We start from the raw sequence: 8,710 nt of genomic DNA, 5'->3' as shown, positions 1-8,710 counted from the left end.
GGCGGGTGTGGGCCGAGGGGCTGGGAGATGGAACACCCCCAGATCAGCGCCGGGCACCCAGTGGGGGAGGTGGCGGGTGGCACTCGACGGGCACAGGGAACTGCTCCAGCAGACGGGGAGACCTTCCCTGCCTATGGCCCTCCGTGGCTCCTTAGGATGCCGAGGCTGGGGCACAAAGCCCAAGTCCTCCCTGCAGCACACAGGGCTCTGCATAGCTGCCTGTCCCCTCCCCACCTCCCTGTCTGCCCCTCACTCCCTCTGTTCCAGCCACGTGGCTCCTTGCTGTTCCTGCACTGTGGGCTCTGTGCTGCCCCAGGGCCTTTGCATGACCATGCCTCCACTTCTGACCTGTGGTCCCTCACAGGTCCCTTCCACACCCTCCAGCCTCCTCTCCTCACTCCTGCACAGCCCTGGTCCCATCTGCATTTGTCTGGCCTGTGTGTTCCGTGTCTGCTTGCCGTTCCCTGCCTGCTCCCACTGGGCCTCTGCCCGGACAGGGCAGGGCCAGGTCTCTCTGGGTCACTGCAAATGCGTCACAGCGTCCACTCAACGCAGGGGCAACCCCGGAAGTCCCTCTTGGACCCAACCACAGTCTCTCCTGCTTTATCTCCATGCCCAGTGCACTGTCCCTGACCTTCAGGGCCAGGCTCACTGGAGACGGGAGGGCCCTGCGGCCGCCCTGTCTCGAAAAACCAAAATAAATAAATAATAGTCATAAATAATGTTATCTAGCTGGGGATTTAGCTCAGTGGTTCCGGTGCCTGCCTCAAAAGCACAAGGTCCCAAGTTCGATCCCCGGTACCAAAAAAACAAAATGAGTAAATAATGTTATCTTTTCCTGATATGGTGGGGCACCATAATTTATGCTAGATCCATGACTATAGATTCCTTCTTGGGGCTGGGGATTTGGCTCAGTGGTTTCGCTGCCTGCTGCACAAGCGCAAGGACCTGAATTCGATCCCCAGTACCAAAAAAAAAATGTAGATTCCTTCTTTTCTTTCTTTTCTTTTTTTTTTTTTTTGGTACTGGGGATAAAACTGGGGTCCTTGCACTTGCGGGGCAGATGGCGGAACCACTGAGCTAAATCGCCGACCCTTGATTCCTTATTTTTATTTTATTTATTTATTTTTGAGACAGGGTCTCGCTGTGTAGTTCACAGAAACCTTGAACTCACTATGTAGACCAGGCTGGCCTCGAACTTGAAGCAATCCTCCTGCCTCAGCCTCCTGAGTGCTGGGATGACAGGCGTACACCACCATGCCCAGCAAGATTCCTTATTCTATGTTCATCATTTTCTTCTCATTTGGGGTTTTGAAATTTACCGTATTTTTACTCTTTGCTGTGCTGGGGATGGAAGCCAGGGCCTAGCGCATGTTAGGCAAGCGCTCACCGCTGAGTTGCACCCCAGTCCCCTGTTGCTTTTGACACAGGTTCTGGATAAACTGCCCAGGCAGGACTCAAACTCGAGACCCTCCTGCCTCAGCCTGGTCCCCTTCCACCTGAGAGGATTGAATTCCTGCCAAGCAGGGCTTGCGTGCTTCCCATGCTGGTGCCTCCTTACCCACCAGGCGGGGAAGGAAACCCTTTTACTTTGTACAGCAGAGTAGAGTCCATTCCTTTTTTTTTTGTACTGGGGATCGAACTCGGGACCTTGCGCTTGCATGGCAGGCGCCGGAACCACTGAGCAAAATCCCTGGCCCAGGAAACCCTTCCTGAGGCTGAGCTGGTCCCGTCCTGGCTGGGCTCTGCTCTAGGGCTTTGTGGGTGTCTCCTCCCTGCCCCCCTCATCTCCTGTGCCCAAGGGCAGCCACGCTGGGGTAGGGATGACCCCTGCCTTGGTCTTGATGCCTCAGGTCATTGGTTGCAGAACCGGGGCTGATCCTGTAGGATCCCCAGGGAAGGGTTGAGGAGAGATGGGTGAATGGAATTAATTCTTCCCCAGGCCTCTGTTTTTGGGCTAAAGTCCTGAGTCTCTCATTCTCTCTCTACAGGAAGCTGAGCCCCATCTCATCCTCTTTCTTCTCCTGGACAGAACCCTGTCTAGATCCATAACCTCCTCTGTCCTAGGGCTTTTACCTCTATTGATGGGACCTCAAGGCTTTGCAGAAGTGTCACACTGTTGGCTCTACTCAACTCTCAAAACGCTGGAGACAGGACAGAGTAGCCACTCTTGCGTCTGACCTCTGGCCTCTTCTTACGTTCCAGCTCTGTCCTATCCTGGCTGTGTGACTTTAGCAGCTCAGCCACTTCTCTGGGTTTTGGTTTTGCGGCCAAGTCACAGCTGCTCTTCCTCTGAAACCCACCCACTTCCTTCCAAGGCCCCTCACTGCCCATCTGGACGCCGCCCCAGCTTCCTCCAGTTGCCGGCTGCCACGTCAGCCCCTGCGAACCCTCTGCCTGCAGAAGTCCAGAGAGTTTCAAACATGTAAGCTAAGGCCTGTCCCTCTTCAGCCCTCAGCCCTCCAGGGCTCTGGGGCCAAAGCCCAGGTCCTCCCTGCAGCCCGAAGTGCCCTACATGGCCCCTGACCCTCTCTGCCTCCCCCTCTGCCCCATGCTCCCTCTGCTCAAGCCACTGGGCTCCTCACTGTTCCTGCACTTCATGGGGCTCTGCCCTGCCCCAGGGCCTTTGCACTGCCATGCCCTCTGCCTGGAAGACTCTTCTCTCTCTTCTGACAACCCCAGCCCAAATCACAGGACCCTGAGCAATGACAGTGATGAGGGGTCACCACAGGCCATGAGGTGCTACATCCACCTTAGGACCTAACTGTCTCTGGGGAGCTACACTGCACCAGCCACAACCCCCCCAGATTTCCAGGCCCCAAACTGTTTCCCTGATGGGGGCATCTGCAGGCCAGAGAGGGTGAGACAGTATCGCAGAGCTGCACAGCAAGCCAGGCAGTCCCGGTGCGTATCATCAAGAACCACACTGCGAACTGAGCTCCCAGGGCTCTACATGGACGGCGGCCCAGCTCCCAGACAGATGGATGGATAGACAGATGGAGGGACAGGCAGGTGTGTGTCGGCCACCAGAGCCTCAGACCCCAGCCCTTCCAGCCACGCTTCAGAGCCAGTGTGGCCCAGCCTTGTACTTGGGGCCACCTGGAATTGCTTCTCTCCATCCGGCAGGGTCCTGGCTCCGGGTCATGTGGCCTGACCCCTGGGAGCTTCCAGAAAGGGCCCTGTCTCGGGGGGCCACACCGAGTAGGCCACGGCCCCACGCCACCTCCCTGCACCCCAAGCTCCAGAGATGGGAAGGGGCTTAGCTGGGGTCACACAGTGCCCGGAGCCTGACCTCCCACTCCCCAGCCTGCCTGTAGCCAAGAGACCTCCCTGCACCTGGGCTTCCCATCTCGGGTCCTGGGGGCAGGGGCTTTGGCTCAGCCCTCCCAGGGTCCCGGTCCTCTCAGAGCCACTGAGCCCGTGTCCTCACCAACCCACAACCGGCACATCTGGGTCCTTCGAGGTCTGCCAGCCACAGAAAAGTGCCTGCCCCCTCCCCATGTTGGGCTGGGTGTTCCCAAAAATGCCCCAGAGGGGTCTCAGCACCGAAGCCCAGGAACGGCGGCCCAGGAGGACCCGGCTGTGCCCCGGAACGCGAAGTCCCCACCTGGGCCACCCACTGGCCACGGCACTCACCGTCCACCACATCTTGGCTGTCATGTAGCACAGCTGCCATTTGACCGAGGTCTCCCCGGGCCTGCCAGACACCTGGGGGCCCGGGACCTCCATGCCCGGGTCGGCGCAGGGTGGGGGCTCCTTCCCGGTCACCTTACTGGGCCTGAGAGTCTGGGCTTCCAGCTGCCATGGCACCGAACATAGGTTCTCTGAGGGCTTGGAAGAGGGTGTTGGGTGCAGCCGGGGGTGCGGGGCGTAGACAAGAGGGTGACAGAGAGAGAGAGACAGAGAGAGAGCCCAGATGGGGCTGTGCTCACCCCAGGCCCGGCTGGAGCAAGGGCCACCCACAGCTCAGTCTGTTGTGAGTGCGTGGGCGGGGGCAGAGCCTGGCACAATCAGCCCAAGCCGTGTGGATTTGTGAATGAGGCTCCGTCTCTGATTGGAAAAACCCCCTCCCACCCCACCCCCCGGAAGGAAGGAGCGTGGCTTCTCTGCAGCCCTGGGATGCAGGAGAGAGAGCTGGTGCAAGGCAGCCGGCCTGTGTCCCACCCCCACCCTACGTCCCCAGGCTGGGACGGGGGACCCCCCCCCAGGCCCGCAGATGGCTGAGTTCTGAGTTCAGAGAGCCAGGATGGGACAGGCACTCGCCTTGGGGACGACATGGGGTGCTGGGTTTGGAGAGAGGAGGGTGGGGGTTGGGGTCTGGCTGTGTGACCTTGGACATAGCGCTGGGCCTCTCTGGGCTTCTGGCTCCCTATTTTTCTCTTTTTCTGGGGTAGGGGTTGAGACACATCTGGCTATGGAGCCCAGGCTGGCCACAGACTTGAGGTGGTCCTTCTACGTCAGCCTCCGAGAGCTGGGGCGACAGGTGTGCACCACCATGGCTGGCGGGCTCCCTGTGTTGAAAGGGTCAAATGGTGGCTGAGAGCAACGTAGGTACAATAGGGAACCCGAGGAAGAAATGGGATGGAAACTGTTTTATTTTCCTTTGTTCTTCTAAGCTCTGGGCAGAGGTCAGTCCAGGGGGCTTTGATCTTCACTGGCTTGTCGCTGTCTCTGCCGGGCACTGAGGAGCACTGAGTGTGTGTCCAGGCCAGAGGACAGCGCCCTCCCGCGCTCCTGGCCTGGATGTGCGGGCCCCGCAGGGACAGGAGGACTTCCGGGGAGGAGCTGCCTGCAGGCCGGAGCCCCACCCCACCTCCTGGGGTCCGAGGGATAAGCCAGGTCCCCACCCTGACTAGGCCTGGCTCCCCTCCTCCTCTGCACTCCAACCCTTTGCTCATTCATCCCCTCTGGCCACCACAGCCTTGTTTCTTCTATCGCCTGGGGACTCCTATGCATCCTTCAAAACACAGCCTGGATATTGCCAGCTTCCCAGCACCTCCTGGAGAGAGAGTCAGACAAAGACAGAGGAAACTGAGATCCAGAGGTGAATGGGGGGTCAGAGATGGAGAAAGCAGTGGGGAGACTGGGGGGGACAAAGGGGGTGGGGAGGGCATCCAGCCATGGCCCGTCCATGTCCATGTTGGACCCACCTCATTCCTGGCTGGGACAATGGTCTCACTTCAGCCCGAAGCCCGGGATTGAGAGACCTGGAGGGGCGGAGCTCATGGCTTGAAGGGAGGCAATGGTGGCCACTGAGTGTGGGTCAGAAGCTGCCGTGGGTTGCAGGGAGGAGTAGAGCTACTTGTACAGTTCCTACGGTGTGCTGGGCACACTGTCACCCCCAGTCTGCCCAAGAGCTGAGGTCGGTAATACTCAGTTGGTCTCTGAAACAGAGGCTGAGGCTCAGAGAGGTTTAGCCGGGAACCAAGAACGCAGTGCAAACAGCTCACCGCTGGAATTTGCCTGTGAGTCATTGGTTTGAGCTTTTCTTCCTTCCTTCCTTCCTTCCTTCCTTTCTTTCATTGTGGTTTGGTTTAGTTTGGTTTGGTGGGGCCAGGGATTTAGCTCAGTGGTTCTGCTGCCTGCCTCACAACCGCGAGGTCCGGAGTTCAATCCTCGGTACCAAAAAAAAAAAAGTGAAGTTTGGTTTGGTGACAGCATCTTGCTATGTAGCCCAGGCTGGACTTGAACTTGAAATGATCCTCCTGCCCTGGCCTCCCAATTGCTGGGATTATTAGCATGTGCCACCACGCCCTGTTCTTTCCTTTCCTTTTCTTCTCTTTTCTTTTCTCTCTCCCTGTCTTTCTTTCTCTTCGTCCTTCTTTCCTTCCCTTTTTCAGGATGAGGCTGGAACCCAGGAGCCCCACCTGCCAGGCAAGCACTCACCACTAAGCTGCACCCCAGCCTGGACATTTACACCCCACCATGTGCCTTTGTCACAGATCTAGGAAGCCAGGGCTGTGTCACTGTCCCCATTTGACAGAGGGGAATTGACCTGCCTGGGGCCACACAGCGGGGCCTGGGGGCCAAACACCCAGCCTCTTCCGCTCACAGAGTGGCCCCTTCCCGAGTATGGCCTGGCCCTGGGGCATGGGGCCCGGGCACCGCCTGCCCGCCAGGCCCAGGCAGGGATTTTCTGTTTCATTGGCCTCTGTGGGCTGAACCTGGAAGACGGCACTTTACGCCTGTCAAAGAGGGGCGGAGTGAGTGAATGAATGAATGAATGAACGAACAAACAGTGACCCCTCTCTTCCCACTGTGCCCCTCGTTTGGACCTCGCTCTGCAGGGTGGGGAGCAGAGGCCCAGCCAGGCCCAGCCCCGGGGGACTCCACCACCCCCACGGCCCCCACCCGCTGCTGTAATTTGCCTCCATCCCTTGTGGTCGCTGGGGACAATTACCCCCCAGATGTGTGGTTGGGGCCAGGCAGCCAGAAGACGGGTCAGGGCCCAGGCTGGGCAGAAGGCAGATGTGGGAGGTGGCTTTCAAAAGAGGAGGGAGAGAGAGGAGAGAAAGATAGACTTCTCAAGAAGAAACAGACTCAGAGGCAGGAGAAAGGCAGAGAGGGCAAAGGAGGAACAGGCAGGGCTGGGGACTCAGAGATGAGGCGACAGAGAGGGAGGAATAGAGACAGGAGAAGCTAGGTGTGGCAGTGCACACCTGTCATCCCAGAGCTTTGGCAGGCTGAGGCAGGAGGATCACAAGTTCGAGCCCAGTCCAGGCAATTTCGTGACTTAGGGAGACCATGTCTCAAAACAAAAAGTAAAAATGAGGTAAGGATATAGTTCAGCATGAAGGTCCTGGGTTCAATCCTTGGTGCAGGAGTGAGAGAGAGACAGACAGACAAACATATGTTCTGTGTCCAGGAAACAGGATCCCAAGGCTCAGCAATAAAATCTGCAGCTGCAGCAAAGCCTAGGTGTCTGCAAGGGTCCCCCAGCCTTACTGACCCCACTTCCTGTCCCCCAGTACAGTCCAGGTTTACAAGTCTTTGTCCACTCTGTGCCTCAATTTACCCAGCTGCAAAGAATGAGTTTATCTCTCTACCTCGGGTCCCTCCCAGGCCACCCTCATTTACTCTGCGTCTGAGGATGGCAGAACACTTCTCTTTGGATTAAACCTTCTGTATGAAAGGATCTAAATGTATTTAAGGAGACAAATATGACACATCCTCCCTGCAGGCTGCCAAAGTCAAGAGCAGCTGTACGATAAATAAAACTCTGCTCCACCCTCTCTCGCTCTACCCAGACACTAAGTACAGAGTCTGTACTTTCTTTGTAAAAAGGATAAGCAAGGGCTGGGGATTTAGCTCAGTGGTTTTGATGCCTGCTGCACAAGCACAAGGACCCGAGTTCGATCTCCAGTACCAAAAAATAAAAATAAAAATAAAAATGATAACCAAGAAGGAGAGAGCCATTAGCTGGGTGTGGTGGCGCAGCCCTGTCATCTCAGGTACTCAGGAGGCCGAGGCAGGAGGATTGCAAGCTCAAGGCCAGCCTGGGAAATTCAGTGAAACCCTGTCTCAAAATACAAAGGGGCTAGGAGTGTAGTTCAGTGGTGAGCACTTGCCTAGCATGCACGACAAAATAAAACAACAGAAACCACTAAAATGCAGAAAATTAAGGATAAAACAATTATTATTATTATTTTTGTAGTGCTGGGGATGGGCCCCAGGGTCTTTGTACCTGCTAGGCAAGTCTTCACTACTGAGCTGCACCCCAGCCCAAAGAGATTATTCTTGGGTGCAGAAGAGGTTAAAAAAAAAAAAGGTCCATGGCAGAGACAGGCATGGTGGTGCACACTTGTAATCCCACCATGTGGGAGGCTGAGGCAGGAGGATCGCCATGAGTTCAAGGTCAGCCTGGGCTATACAGTAAGCCCCTGTCTCCAAAGGAAAAAAAACTTTGGCAGGTTAGGAGTGGGTAAGGGGCATATGCAAATACAGCAAGAATGTAAATAAATTTAACCATAAACACAGCCTTCGCGTTCACTTACACATGGCTGATCTCATGGCAGAGTTGAATAGTTGCAACAAAGACCATAGGCTGGTAAAGTCTAAAATCTGCCCTGTCCAGCCTTTGTCAACCCTTAGTCTAGGCAATGTGGCACTAACCACAGGATAGATCTGGCTATCAGTGAAACAGAATATGAAGTTCATTAATAAACCTTGTTTTTGTTTTTTTAAATAGGGTCTCACTGTGTAGTTCAAAGTGGCCTTGAACTCACTATGTAGCCCAGGCTGGCCTCAAACTCAAAGCAATCCTCCTGCCTCAGCCTCCCAAGTGCTGGGATTACAGGCCTGCACCCCAGTTGTTATTATTTTACAAAGGCAATTCTATGAAGAAAGGACAAACTTTGCAACAAATGGTGCTGGAAAATTGGATTGCATTTACAATAACAATAGCCAAAGTAATCTGAGCCCATGCCTCACACCAGAGACCAAAATTGATGCCAGGAGGATCAGAAACCTAAAAATAAAGCCAGACCATAAAACATTTTTTCTACCATAAAGAAGGATAAATTTGAGTCATCCGTAGAAAAATGGATGCACCTTGAAACCATAATGTTAAGTGAAATAATCAGACACACAAGCTTAAATGTCATGTGGTTTCTCTTATATAGGAAACTCGGAACATAAAGAAAGAGCAAAATAAAAAGTAGATATAGGAAAGAGGGAGATAGATCTTTTGCAACAGGAAAAGGGATCAAGG

The 8,710-nt window shown here is 55.2% G+C and overlaps 1 protein-coding gene across 4 annotated transcripts in view; it reads left to right on the top strand.

The window, feature by feature from the left end:
• The first annotated feature begins 1,054 nt into the window (after window positions 1-1,054).
• Window positions 1,055-8,710, top strand: part of LOC147821220 (ankyrin repeat domain-containing protein 26-like) — a 122,032-nt gene continuing 114,376 nt past the window's right edge. For all 4 annotated transcript variants that reach the window (XM_087201226.1, XM_087201221.1, XM_087201223.1 and 1 more), the window contains exon 1: window positions 1,055-5,044. The gene's annotated coding sequence lies outside the window, so the exon portion shown is untranslated. The remainder of the gene's footprint in view (window positions 5,045-8,710) is intronic.

Source organism: Heterocephalus glaber, unplaced genomic scaffold (genome assembly GCF_053883595.1).
Source record: "Heterocephalus glaber isolate CG9 unplaced genomic scaffold, H.glaber_assembly_v1.0 deba00001758, whole genome shotgun sequence".
NCBI lineage: Eukaryota > Metazoa > Chordata > Mammalia > Rodentia > Bathyergidae > Heterocephalus > Heterocephalus glaber.
Note: the sequence above shows the minus strand (reverse complement) of the source record. Positions and strands in the feature narration are given on the sequence as shown.